Source organism: Hemiscyllium ocellatum, chromosome 4, assembly GCF_020745735.1.
Source record: "Hemiscyllium ocellatum isolate sHemOce1 chromosome 4, sHemOce1.pat.X.cur, whole genome shotgun sequence".
NCBI classification, from domain to species: domain Eukaryota; kingdom Metazoa; phylum Chordata; class Chondrichthyes; order Orectolobiformes; family Hemiscylliidae; genus Hemiscyllium; species Hemiscyllium ocellatum.
The window spans coordinates 71,248,042-71,261,894 of NC_083404.1; the positions used below are offsets into that span (position 1 = coordinate 71,248,042).

Here is a 13,853-nt window from a genome sequence, read left to right on the forward strand (position 1 = left end):
CCATTGATCTTTCTGGCAATAAATTTTGTGCCTGTATGCTTTTCTTCACTTCACCGAATGGGGGGCAGTGCTTTGAAAGCTTGTGATTTCAGGTAAACATGTTGGAATATAATCTGGTGTAACTTCTGATCTTTGGATAAAATAGTGGATAAAAAATGAGCGGATTTTAGAATTTCAGAAGGAGACTAGGGCATGAATAATAAATACGGGGTATCCAAAGCTACAGTACCCTGGGTAATTAATTAATGATATGATATCATATGCATACCTGAATAATATTGTTATGGACCATATGAAATCCCCTCAATTTATTAAGGAGTTAAACTTAGACCTGAACTTTTAACTTATTTAAAGGCGAGTTGTAAGGCACTGCATTCCAGATATGATTCGATTGGTCAAACTACTAGGCTTTAAGCAGAGTACACTTTATTCTTACACCGTAGTTAAAATAAAAACAAAATTAGAATTGGCATAACTTGAACTCGATCAGAATAATTAGCAAAATAACTCATCAACTGTTCCAATATAGGCCAAAATGAGGACTGCAAGTGCTGGAGATTAGAATAGAGAGTGTGGTGCAGGAAAAGCACAGCAGATCAGGCAGCATCTGAGGAGCAGGAGAATCGATGTTTCGGGCACAAACTGCAGCATCCCATAAATTCGCAAAGGCAAATTCACAAAACAGATTTGTTTCACTTCCTAGATTCTCCAGTCCATGAGAAGGAACACTGATTGATAGAATGAATCTAGCAGCAGAGAGAGAGATGTATCTTGCAACTTCAACTCCAGAAACCCCAACTTTAATAACTCCAAGCACAACTAAACCCCTGGGTCTGTGTGAACCTGACTTCGTCCACTCGTGCTTCTTTTGTTTACTTTTTTTAAAAAATGCTGTTTACAAAGAGGAACCTCCAATTATCCGGCATTCAATTAACTGAATTTCGGATGATCCGAACAAGATCGTAATGATCCGATGTGTGGCTACCTATGTTATCCGTGATCGATTATCTGGCATTCGATTAACCAAGCAAAATACTCCCCACCCATGTCTTTCGGATAATCGAGTTTCTTCTGTACTCTGCTTTTCCATGGAGTAGACACCTTGGTACCAGGTTGGTGGGCGGCACGGTGGTAGTGGGCGGCACGGTGGCACAGTGGTTAGCACTGCTGCCTCACAGCGCCTGTAGACCCGGGTTCAATTCCCGACTCAGGCGACTGACTGTGTGGAGTTTGCACGTTCTCCCCGTGTCTGCGTGGGTTTCCTCCGGGTGCTCCGGTTTCCTCCCACAGTCCAAAAGATGTGCGGGTCAGGTGAATTGGCCAAGCTAAATTGCCCGTAGTGTTAGGTAAGGGGTAAATGTAGGGGTATGGGTGGGTTGCGCTTCGGCGGGTCGATGTGGACTTGTTGGGCCGAAGGGCCTGTTTCCACACCGTAAGTCTAATCTAATCTAATCTAATCTAATCTCTCCAAGAGACCAGAACAAACAAATCCCTCTTAAAGGCACATATTGTCACCATAGCAATAAAATCAAGACACATTTCTTGAGGCAAAGGCTGAGGAAGCATGAGGAAAGGATGGCAGGCTCTGAAAAAGAAATAATAAAGTGTTGTTCAAGCATACGATGACTAAAATAAGGGGAAGGTGTTCACTGAAGCAAAGGATATGGCAACAGTATTAAATGAAAATTTTGCTTCATTCTTACCAAATTTGAAGATGTTGATGACGCCTAGTTGAAAATGTGAATGTTCAGCGGTTTGAGCAGTATTGTGATAGGTAAAGAAGAGGTGTTAAAAATGTTGGCAACAGGTAGGGAAATGACCAGGCCCAGGTGGGATGCATCCTAGTTTGTTGAGAAAGGTAAGGGAGCAAATTGTGACGACATTGACAAATTTTCCTGGCCACTTTGAACATAGGATTAGTCCCAGAGCACTGGAAGATTGAAAATGCGATGCATTTGTTTAAGAAGGGGGCAAAGGATAACGCAGAAAATTACAGATGCATCAGTTTGATATCAATAGTGGGAAAACTAATGGAGCCTGTTATGCTGCACATAAACTTATTTTTTTCCAAATATATGTTTGATACAGCATGGCTTTGTCAAGGGAGGGTCATGACTGACAAATGTAATTAAGTTCTTTTGATGAGGTGACACAGACAGTGGATGAGAATAGTGCTGTGGATTTAATATATTTGTACATTTAGAAAACATCTGATACTGTGAAGGTTGGTTCCGTTTATTGAAACTTATTTGTTTCTGTTCCTGCTGCTTCCAATTGTCAGTTCCGTAGTTAGTTGTAGTGGCCAGTATGCTGGTGGGACCCCAAAAGCTTCTGATCCTACTGAGAAACCAAAACTCAGAAATCCTGATCTGAGAGAGCTGGTGACACCCATTCAGACATTGTTTTATTTTAAAAATCCAAGCCTCCAAAGCTGTTTACTCAAGTGGTCTTGGAAGGCACCTCAGCCTTACACCATGTCTCAGAAAGAAAGCAAGGACAAAATAACCTCTTAAAGCCATTGTTACTGGAGTCAGAATACCAAGAATGTCAAGAGGCGTCAGATGAGAATCATCCTTACTCACAGTTCTTAGAATTTGGAATACTTTGCCTGAAAAAATGATGGAGATATATTCCACAGAAGGTTTTGAAAGATGGCTAGATCTATGTTTGGAAGTGGTGATTTTAGTGGTCTATGGAGATAGGACTGGAGAGTGGGACTAGCTGGTAGCAATTTTGGGAGCTAGTATAGATACTGTGTTGAGTGGCCTCCTGTTCTGCAAAATTCTGATTGTGGGCAAAGACAGGAGAGCAGCTGCAGAATGGAAAAGATTCAATGGATGTGTTTTCAGCATGTTTGATGACGTGAAATATATTGAAGCACTGCACAGAAATCCCATCTAACAAATCCGTGCAACACCTCCTCCTCTATAACCCACCCGAGGAAATACTTGAGTTTGGTTGAAGAGATTTGAATAAAATGCCGAAAATGGGAAATCTGTTATTCAAGGAGTTATTTCAAAGTTCAGTCACCAGATATAGTGTTTAAAGAACAACAAAAGTGTAGCAGATCATGGGACATGAAAGCAAACGCAAGAGAATTTTGCAAGCATATTGTGAGGAAGTGGGTAATAAGAGTGCTTTGGGATCCCTTAAAACCGGGTACATAATATTGTAATTAAATTATGAAATGCAGACTTGCTAAATGGTTACTTATCTTGAGGGGTTTTGTCTTAGACTTGTCAAAGTGGAGGTTTGACCGAAGACACCTTGATACATCAAGAATACAGGATACGGGTTGAACTTATATAGATACTATTTCACACCCTTTTGGATAAGGTCTTCTGATTTCATCTGTGGATCAAGACTGAACTGTGTGGCAGATAATGATATCCAAGTGCTGGAGGATCCTCCGCTTTTGGAATTATCCAAAAGGTTCAATGGCCTTGTACCAGAGTCTACTGAGTGGATCATTGAACTGACCATGGTACGGCAATACAGGAAGCCATTCAAACAGAGGGAGTGAAAAGGAACATAGTCCTGCTCCGAGACAGAGGATAGGGATAGATGCATATTTCTGTTGAGTCTGGATAACTTATTGTGCCCCTGTGACTCCTTGAGACATCTACTCAGGACTGGAATGGAACTTACTGTGGGAAGGAGAGAACCCAGTGTTCGTGGCCCATGTAGGTACGAGCAGGAGAAGCAAAGGGGAGCTACGTAGTTCATATGTAGAGTTAGATGCCAAATTAATTTGCATGACCTCTGTATATAAGATTACCTGAACCATAAATAAATTAACAGAAGTATTTAAAAAAACAATTGGGGATTTAAATGTATGGCTTAAAGTCTGCTGTAGAAGTGGGTTTAGATTCACCCCCAATGGGTGAGAACAGCTGACATTTCCTACTCTATCCAGCTTGCTCATGGTTTTGAAAGCATCTCTTTAAGGAGAACAGTCTCGCCTCCTTCAATCTATCTTCATAACTGAAGTTTCTCACACCTAGAACCATTCTAGTAAGTTGCTTCTGCGCACTCTTCAGTGCGTTCACATCTTTACTATAATGTGGTACCTACAACTGTACAGTACTCCAGCTGAGGTCTAGCAAGTCTCTGTCTTATATATGTTTAGCATTACCTATACTGTTGAATTCCATGACCTTTTTTAATAAACTGAGAATACTCGATGGATTTTTCATTGCTCTCCTTGTTGGTCTTGCCACCTTCAGTGATGCAGGATGCTAGAGTCAGAGTCAAAAAGTGTGATGTTGGTAAAGCACAGCCGGTTAGAGGGGCAGGAGAGTCCATGTTTCAATCATAAGCTGCTCTTCAGAAATGTGGCGGGTCCCAAGGTCCCACTTCAACTCCACCAAGGGCATGCAAGTCCTGGGCTGCCTCCACTGCCAAGTTCAACCACCTGATGCCTAGAGGAAGAACACCGCATCTTCTGCCTTGGCACCCTCCAACCACACAGGATCAATGTCAATTTTACCAGTTTCCTCATCTCCCTTCTTCCCACCTTATTGCAGATCCAACCCTCCAACTCTGCACCACCCTCTTGAACTGTCCTGCCTGTGATCTTCCTATCCGCTCCACCCTCCACTCTGACCTATCACCATCACCCCACACCTTCATCCACCGTTCCCAGCTGCCTTGCCCACCAGCCCCACCCTCCTCCCATTTATCTCTCAGCCCAACATTCCTGATAAAGAGAATATGCTCGAAACACGACTCTCCTGCTTCTCGGATGCTGCCCGACTGGCTGTGCTTTTCCAGCACCGCACTTTTTGACCTCTGTGATATGTGCAGTTATAGTTATGTCCTTCTGCTCCTGCATCCCTTTTAGAATTTTTCCTCCATTTTCTAATGTATTTCAATGTTCTTCCTACCAAAGTGCATCACCTTATGCATCCCTTTTAGAGTTCCATGCTGCCCTCTCAGTTTGTCGTTCTTCCAAGTTTCGTGTCACCTCAGCGCACCATGATCAAAATCATTTTTATATATAATCAGGAAAATCAAAGCCGTGATCAAATCAAAGTAGATTAGATCGGCCCAACAAGTCCACGCCACCCCTCCAAAGAGCAACCCATCCAGACCCGTTTCCTTCTGACTAATGCATCTTACACTCTGGGCAACTTAACATGGCCAATTCACCTAACCTGCACCAATTGTGAGAAGAAATCGGAGCACACGGACGAAACCCATGCAAGACAATGGGAGAATGTACAAACTCCACATAGACAGTCGCCCGAGGCTGGAATCGAAAGTGGGTCTCTGACTCTGTGAGGTAGCAGTGCTAACCACTGAGTCACCGTGCCGCCCGTTAGCATGTTACTTTCTTGTTTTCAAAAACTCCAATAAGTTAGTTAACCACAATTTTTTCCGTTCAGAAATCCATACCGATGTTTCCTAATTAATAGACCTTTTTCCATGTGATTACTATTCTAACCTGAATAATTGTTTATAGAAACTTTCCCACCCGAGGTAAATTGTTTAGATTTCGGTGCACTCCTGTCCACTTCAGAGTTGCATTCTTAATTTTATTTTGCCTCTCCTCGTACTTCCAAACAATATGTATCACTTTTTGGCAATAAGTTTAATCTGCTATGTGTTTATCTGTTCAACCTACCTGCCTGCGTGCTTTGGAATGGTTTGGAAGAAGAGTCAGTGAATTCAAAGCATTAACTCTGTTTCTGCACAAACTCTGCTAAACCGGCTGAGGTTCTACAGCACTTTTGTCTGTACTTCCAATCTGTTTGTTTTTATTTTAGTTTTTACTTGTGATGTTACATTAACAGACTATTAGTTTCATGACTGTGTCTGTCCTGATAAGCGTCTGATCAGTGACATTATTGTGCTTGTTCTTCATTTCTCATTGGCAAGTGGTTACAGGTCCTGTGTGTGTTCACAGCAGGAAATTGGTGAAGGGTAGTTTGAGCTCGTAATCATGTGAAGTAAACTTGGTTTGGTTTCTTTCTAAATGGAGTCCTTGGGTATCTTTATGAAAACAATAGTTTTCAGTACTTTTTAAAATTACAAACAGTAGCAATTTATGATGTCTTCTACAAAAGTAGTTACAACAAGGTCAAAATTGAGTAGCTGTAGCATGGTATTGCAACTTTCAGTGCAAAGATTATTTGAATATCTATGTTAAGTAGTCCATGACAGGTACTTTGCCTTGGGCTGATATTACAGCAGGAGTTGCAGCTGTTAAAGGGTTGTTACACATGGACAAGCAATTGCTTATAGCTTGCCACATTTTCAAGTTTCTTTTAATTTCACCTATGAGAACATAGTTGATACAGTAGTTAATTGCATTTTTCTGAATTGCTACAAAAAATACCCTGTTTTGAAGGGATAGTGTGTACCATATTTGCATATGTTTGGAAGCTTTTTAATTGTAATGAGGTTCCACACAAAACATTGAGGAAAAGAGCAAGTTACCTAGATTTTTGAAGGCATGTTAACCAAGACTAATGTTTGTCTTTTCATAGTTGGCATGGAGTCTCAAAGCTGAATAAATCACTTGAGATACAATGCCAGGTCATCTAAGATCATAAGGAGTGGCAGCAACTGAATGCCATTCAGCACCAGAACCTGCTCCTCCACTCAGATTATGGAGTAGCTGATTATGGTGTCAGCTCCACTTTCCTGTCTCTCCTTCATGACACTCAACACCTTTTTTATCTGTCAAGATTCTGTCTAACAACATTGAATTTTAAATTACTCTGCCACCACCCTGTACTCATTGGGTGGGGCTCAACCAGGACTTTGAGTTCATGTCACACTACAGGTAACCACCATTGCACTGTACGCACACGCGTGCACACAGACACTCATATACACGGACGGACGGGCATGCGCGCACACTGATGGACAGACAGACATGCACGCACGGATGGACGCATACGCACACTGGCACGTGCACGCACAGACACGGACTGACACACGGACACACTGGCACGCTGCCGTTGACATACACTGCGCGCGCACTGGACGTACACGTGCAAGGACGCGCGCACACACTGACACGGATGGATAGACACTGACACACACATGGACAGACATGCATGCGCAGAAGGGCACGCGCACTGACACGCGCACACATGGGTGCGCGCACGGACACGGGTGCATATACACATGCACTCTGACACACATGCACGCACACTGACACAAACACACGTACGGGAGTGTGCATGCGCGCGCGCACACACTCTGACACATGGACGTGCGTGTGCATACAGAAACACACAGACGGGCACGCGCGCATACAACCACGCACTCACTCACCCTCCCTCCACCCCTCGCGCGTGCACATACTGGCACACGGACAGGCGCCCGCTGACACACGCACATGCTGACAGATAGGCGCATGCGCAAACGGACTGACACGGGCGCGCATGCTGAAGCAGTCTGGCGCGCGCGCACACTTACACAGTGATGCACACACGCACACTGACGTGACACGAGCGCACATGCTGACACACGGATGGACATGCACACATGCTGACACGACAGGTGCCCACACACGCTGTCACAGATGGACCAGGCGCGCGCGTATGCACTGACGAAAGGATGGCCGGACGCGCGCACATACTGACACACAAATGGACGCATGCACGCACACTCATGCATACATACACTGACACACGGATAGATGCGCGCGCGCGCACACATTGACACACCGGATGCACACGTGCGTGCGCACGCTCTGGATATGCGTGCACACATGCAATCACACTGACACACGGACGGATGAGCGGACAGTGACCCACCAACGCGCGCGCGCGCGCATACACAGACGCACAGACAGATGCAGAAACACAGACTGACGCGCGCACACACACCCTCACAGACCTAAGACACTCTGCTCTCTCACACACACACACACACACACACACACACACACACACACACTCTCTCTGACACTCAGCCCCCCAACCCAGACACATGCACACATATACCTATACGTTTGTGGTTGAATTTGTGCTTTCAGAGTTACATTGTACTTTGCTCAAAACCTGCATGAATTCATGTAAGACTCTTATCTGACTTTTTAGATTAGAATCAGTCTAAACATTATGGCACAGACCGAGAACACGGGACTAACACCTTCAACATATTGTCTTGCTAGCACCAAATGTTACAGTTAATCTGAGAATGCAACTTTTATATAAAAAAAGTTTTGTGATTTACACATGAAAGAAGTGAAGCTATCATGGTATTCGAACAGATGAAAGACTCAACAAGCAATCAAGGTATTTTTTCAATGTATAATTTCAGTTACGTCACATTGTAAACTTTTGCTATAAATTCTATCTTACAGTTGTGTCCTCCACAATCACCTGGTGAAGGAACAGTGCTCCGATTCTAGTGCTAGTGCACCTCTAATTAAACTTGGAATATAACCTGGTGCTGTGTGATTTTGAACTTGGTACACCCCAGTCCAACACCGACATCTCCAAATCATCCGCCACCACTACTTGCTAGGGTAGAGACTTCCAAGGACATTGAGAGAAGAAATTTATACTCCTCTGTATGAGTGGGAGACCCTTTATTTTAAACTGTTCACGATTGCCCATGAGAATCTACCCTGTCAAGCCCCCTAAGAATAATGTGCTTTTCAATAAGGTCCCTACTCATTCTCAAGTACAGGTCCAACTGACTCAAAATTTCTTCATAAAGTACCTTCATCACTGGAATGAATGGGTGAGCCTTGTTTGACCAGCCTCCAATGCAAATATGTTCCTCATTAAGTTAGTGAAGCTTGGAACTTGAGCAGGCTATTTCGCCTACTGAACCTACTAGTTGATCATTTCCATTGTGATCGTCATCTTCTTTGATATGCTTAGCTTACTGAAACCTATCAATTTCTGTTTTTGACCCTGCTCAATGATTGAGCATCCAAAGCCTTTTGGAGAAGATAATTCCAAAGACCCACTACCTTTTCCTTGTCTCAATCTCCTCTGAGATTGATGACATATATGCTGAGTGGACTGTTAAGACAATTTGTAAGAAATATCATCGCTGCAACTGCTATTTAAGGTGTCATTTGTGGTTTATAATTGACCATAGTTTACCTGTTTGTTCATGCTTGAATTGTGTTGCTGTTGGGTTTGCAAGTATGGGCACTTAGCCAGAATTGTGTTTAATATTTGTTTTGTTTAACTCATGTATGGTAAGCATTGCTTTGTTTAAACCAGAAATGAGTAGGAGGTTGAGGTTTTTTTTTGGAAGAATTGTTTGCCTTAAAAAAAAAATTCTCAAGGTTTTATTTTGAAAGGTTACCTGGTAGAATGCTGCACTCCCTTGGTACTGTGCACTTGTATTACAATCACATCTTCTCAGAAGAGATTTCTCGATTCTTTCGTTCAAGCCTCAAACTGTGTGGGAAGCAAAGGAAGTGACTGCTGGGCCCCTTGCTGAGGTAGTTGTATCATCACTAGCCGCAGGTGAGGTGCAGGAAGACTGGAGGTTGCTGGCATTGTGCCACTATTTAAGAAAGATGGTTGGAAAAGCCGGTGAGCCTGACAAGGTGTTCGAGGAATCATGAGGGACAGGATTGACTTATATTTGGAAAGGCAAACTGATTAGAGATAATCAACATGGCTTTGTGTGTGGAAAATCATGTTTCAATAATTGAGTTTTTTTGATGAAGTAATGAAGAGAATTGATGAGGGCAGACTGGTGGATGTGATCTACATGGACTTCAGTCAGGTGTTTGACAAGGTTCTTCATGATGGACTGGTTAGCCAGAATAGGGGTTGAACTAGTTATTTAAATACAGAACTGGCTTGAAGGTAGAAGGCAAAGACTGGTGGTAACGGGTTGCTTTTTAGACTGGAGGCCTGTGATCAGTGTGCTGCAAGGTTCAGTGCTGGATCCACTGCTTTTTGCCATTTATTTCAATGGCAATATGTGAACATAGTAAGTTTGCAGATAACACCAAAATTGGAGGTATAGTGGACAGCAACGAAGGTTACCTCAGTACAATGGGATCTTAATCAGATGGGCCAATTGGCGGAGGAGTGGCAGATGTTAATTTAGATAAATATGAGGTGCTGCATTTTGGAAAGGCAGTTCAGGGCAGGACTTATACACTTAATGGTAAGGTATCAAACTATTCAGAAGGCCAGGCAGGAAGGTGGAGGTGGTGTAGCTCTGATATTTAAGGATGACATCAGGGCGGTGGTTAGAGATGATATAAATAAATAAAACTGAATCCATTTAGGTGGAAATTAGAAATTCTAAGGGGTGATAAAAAAGTCACTAATAGTTGTAATCTATAGGCCAGCAAATAATTGCTAGCCTTTTTTGGTCAGTCCATGGAGAAGAGTTCAGTCATTTTATGGTTGTACAGGACATTGCTTTGGCAATCTTCAGAATATTGCTTGCAATTCTGGTCTCCCTCCTTATAGGAAGGATGTTGTGAAACTTTGAAAAGGTTCCAAAAATTTTTCAAGGATGTTGCTAGGGTTGGAGGAAATGGCTGAATAGGTTGGGGCTATTTTCCCTGGAGGAAGCTGACAGGTGATGTCACAGAGGTTTATGAAATTATGGTGCTCGGATAGGGTAAATAGTCAACGTCTTTTCTCTGTGGTGGGGGTGTCCAAAACTAGAGGGCATAGGTTTAGATGAGAAGGGAAAGATTTAAAAGGAACCTAAGCAGCTTTTTCACGCGGACGCTGGTGTGTTTATAGAATGAGCTGCCAGAGGATGTGGTGGAGGCTAATACAATTGCATTTAGAAAGCACCTGGCTTGGTCTGAGTAGAAAGTGTATAGAGGGATATGGGCCAATTGCTGGTAAATGGGACTAAATTAATTTAGAATATCTGGTCGGCATGGACAAGTTGGACCGAAGGGTCTGTTTCTGTCCGATATATCTCTATGACTAATATTGCCTCATCATCTCAATCTTTGATCTAGGATAGCTTTATCTTGACAAGATCAAAAGAACTGTAGATACTGGAAATCAGAAACAAAAACAGAAATGACTAGAAAATGTCAGTAGATCTGGCAGTGTGGAGAAAAATCAGAGTTAATGCTTCAGGTCGAGTGAACCTTCAGAGCTCCGCTTTTCCCTTGATTCATTTTGTTGTATTGAATTTTATCTTTGGCTTTCTAAATCTTAGCCCCATTTCAGTCCTGTTGATTACCTTACTTATCTTATTTGTGAGGAGGCTGATCTAACCTGGTTTGAATTGGAGTTGACCCATATCAGCAGCTTTTTCTTTTTTCTGTTGGTGGTCCCCTCTTCCCACACCACTGTAATCCACAGATTTAATCCTCTAATTTCCATAACTCAGCTCATATAACAATTCAGAGACTTTGACCAGTGATTGAGAAAATATTTTCAGCTTTAGCACATTTTTTTATTTGCTCATGGAATGTGGATATTACTGGATACGTCAGCATATATTGCCCATTGTCCTTTATCGATAGATACCCACTCCTTACTCAGCGATATCCTTCACCTTCACTTCTCATATGCTGCAGACCCTTTTCCACTTGAATTTATTATAGACTTTCTCCCCACCTCTCACTCATTGCACATACACCATGCCCCTCCATCCTCTGTCAAACACATGTGCGTGCACACAGCTAATTGCCACACTCCAATTCACTCCTATTCCTCCTACTCCATATACACACCCACAAACACAGACGATTACATGCAGACCCAGAAATGTGTGCACATCTGTATATTTCTATCTTTGCACAGAGAGAGAAAGAGAGACCCTCATGCTGGATTACCAACAATAACTTAGACCTCCCTAAGTGTCTGGTGAACGTTAGATCATAGAATTATTACAGTGTGGAACGAAGCCCTTCAGACCACTGACTCTCCAAAGAGCATCCCAACCAGACGCAGCCCCACCCTTTCTTTTTAACCTTACATTTACCATGGTTGTCGTTGGACTGTGGTGGGAAGAAGGAACACCTGGTGAAAACCCATGCAGACATGGGTAGAACATGCAAAATCCACCAAAGCTGGAATCAAACCTAGGTGCCTGGCAGTTTGAGGCAGCAGTGCTAACCACTGAGCAACCTTTTATTGTTCCTAAAAACTTCCTGCACTGTTAATGATGATGTAATTGTTTTCAGAGGAAGGGGAACATGTCACCCAAATCGTTGAGATTCCAAGTTTGGTTGAGACCCATATTTTGGAGGTGGTCATCTTGACCAGGAAATACTGGTCCTGTTGAATTTTAACCCTAAGCCATTCATTTTTTTGATTTAGGTTCCTACATGGAGCATGACAACTGAATCTCATCCGTCCCACTCCAAATGCCATTCTGGTCGTGACAAAGTGTCTTTCACCTTGATAGACAATGCTGTCTAGCTGCCTCTACCACTATCAAACTGCTTTTTACTCCTTGCCACATAAATGATATCCTGCTCCATGATACAAAAATAGTGTAACCCTTCATCATGTAGTCCTCCTTCCCACCCACCTAAATTGCACCAGTGGTTCAAAATGAAAGGCTGGGACTCCTCCATCACTCTGTGCTAAATACTCTTACCTGCCTGATTCAAGTCCCATCCTCCCTTCCCTAACAATGGACCAACTCTAAAGTTCAATCTAAGGGATGTGGCTGTCTCCTGAACCAGAATGTCCCAACAAAATTTTTCCCCCCTCCCTGGCATGATTCCATGTATGCAGTTCAGACACCAGGATTGAAGTATTGATTGAGTTAATAAGCTGAAGAATAAAAATTGGTGGTGTAATGGATCGTGAGGAAGGTTACATCAGAGTACAATGGGATCTCTATCAGATGGGCAGGAGTTCAGTTTCGATAAATATAAGCTGCTGCATTTTGGAAAGGCTATTCAAGGCAGGACTTATACACTTGATGGTAAGGTCCTAGGGAGTGTTGCTGAACAAAGAGATCTTGGAGTGCAGGTCCATAATTCCTGGAAGGTGGAGTCACAGGTCGACAGGATAGTGTAGAATGCATTTGGTATACTTTCATTGGTCAGTGCACTGAGTAGAGGAATTGGGAGATCACATTGTAGCTGCATAGGGCATTGGTTTGGCCACTTGAAGTATTGCGTACAATTCTGGCCTCCCTCATATAGGAAGGAATTGTGAAACTTGAAAGGGTTCAGAAAAGATTTACAAGAATCTTGCCAGGGTTGGAGGATTTCAGCTTTAGGGAGAGACTGAATAGGCTGGGTCTATTTTCTCCGAGAGTCAGAGCTGAGAGTTGACCTTATGATGGTTTATAAAACAATGAAGGACATGGAAGGTGTAAACAGACAAGGTCTTTTCCCTAAAGCTAGAGAGCATAGAATAAGTGGAAAAGATTTAAAAGGGGATTTAAAAGACCTATGGGGCAAAGTTTTATGCAGAGGGTGAAGCCTTGTATGGAATGAGCTACAGGAGGAAGTGGTGGAGACTGATATAATTACAGAATTTAAAAGGCAACTGGATGGCTATATGAATTTGAAGGATATGGGGGATATGGGCTAAGTGCTAGCAAATGAGACTGGACTAATTGAGAATATCTGGTCAACATGGATGAGTTGAACTGAAGGGTATGTTTCTGTGCTGTACATCTCTATGACACTGCAATTTACGATTATATTCAGAGAGAGACAGTTTCCAGGATTGCAAGAAGACTAAAGATTGAACAATGCCACTTACCAGAGGTAAAATAAGATAACAGAGCAGAGCCATATCATTTTTCTGTCTCTTATTTCCTGGCACCAAATTTCTGACTCTACCAGCCAGTTAATTAATTGACGCTTTGTTCCCTCAGTCAGTCTGTGTTGGAGCAAGCCCTCAAACAAGCTTCTGCTCATATTCAAATTACAACTCTCTAAACCAGCATCCTGCTGCAGTAGTGAATAC

General features: G+C 42.8%; 1 protein-coding gene across 12 annotated transcripts in view; it reads left to right on the forward strand.

Annotated features, from left to right (window-relative positions):
* The window catches only part of oxr1a (oxidation resistance 1a), a 524,990-nt gene that overhangs the window by 328,451 nt on the left and 182,686 nt on the right, over window positions 1-13,853 (forward strand). The window lies entirely within an intron of this gene.